Consider the following 1461-nt stretch of genomic DNA (forward strand, 5'->3'; position numbering starts at 1 on the left):
ATAGCTAAAAGCTTTTTCTCAATCACCGTGCAGTTCACTTGAGCACCATTCATTGTCTTGCTCGCCTTGTACACCGGGTGAAACATTTTGTTCACTCTTTGATCCAAGACCGCCCCAACCGCAACATTACTCATGTCACACATGAGCTCAAAAGGTAAGCTCTAATTGGGTGAGGTAATAATAGGAGTGGTGTTCAACTTGTGCTTGAGAAGTTAAAAGTCTTGCATACATCCATCATTTAACACAAACTTGGCATCTTTTTCCAATAACTGCACAAGGGGTTCACTACTTTCGAAAAGTCTTTGATAAATCTCTGGTAGAACCCCGCATGCCCAAGAAAACTTCTAACTCCCTTGACTGAAGTAGGGGGAGGGAGTCTTGAAATCAAATCAATTTTTGCTTTATCCACCTCTATACCTTGCTTTGAATTTTTATGCCCAAGAACTATGCCCTCCTCAACCATTAAGTGACATTTCTCCCAATTGAGAACAAAATTGGTTTCTTCACAATGGGCCAACACTCTATCAAGATTTTTCAAACATTCATCAAATGAGTCACCCACAATACTGAAGTAGTCCATGAACACCTCCAAAATATCTTCCACCATGTCGGTGAATATGGCCATCATACACCACTGAAATGTTGCCGGTGCATTACACAACCCAAATGGCATCCTAGAAAAGGCCAATGTACCATATGGACAAGTAAAGGTGATCTTCTCCTGATCTTTCAGAGCAATCAAAATTTGGTTGTACCCAGACTATCCATCAAAGAAACAGTAGAAGGAACGCCCAGCAAGTTGATCTAACATCTGATCAAGAAAAGGCAATGGAAAGTGATCCTTGCGGGTCACTTTATTCAACTTGTGGTAATCCATGCACACCCTCCACCCAGTGACGGTACTGGTAGGAATCAACTCATTTTGTGCATTGGTAACCACGGTCATACCACCCTTCTTCTGCACACATTGCACCGCCGAAGTCCAAGAGCTATCAGAGAAGGGGTACACAACCCCGGCATCCAACCACTTGATCACCTCCTATTTCACAACTTCTTGTATTTCCTTGTTCAACCTCCTTTGATGTTCCAAGGAGGGATTTGCATCATCTTTCAGAATAATCTTGTGCATACAAAATGCGGGGCTTATCCTTCGAATATTAGCTAAGGTCCATCCAATTGCCTTATTCCGCTTTTAGAGCACCGCCAATGTGGCATCAACCTGCATGTTAGTAAGACAAGAGGAAAGAATAACTGGTAAAGTTGAACTAGGGCCTAAGAATTCATACCTAAGGTGTGTAGGCAATGGCTTCAACTCCAACACCGGAGGTTCCTCGATTGAATGTTTTGTTGGTGGAGTCTTCCTATTCTCAAGATCCAAAGAGAGTTTCCTAGGCTCATAAGAGCAAGATCCCATTCCATGCAAAGCATTCACACACTCCACTCGGACTTCATCCTTATTTA

The sequence above is a fragment of the Nicotiana tabacum genome, chromosome 20 (assembly GCF_000715075.1).
Source record: "Nicotiana tabacum cultivar K326 chromosome 20, ASM71507v2, whole genome shotgun sequence".
Lineage (NCBI taxonomy): Eukaryota > Viridiplantae > Streptophyta > Magnoliopsida > Solanales > Solanaceae > Nicotiana > Nicotiana tabacum.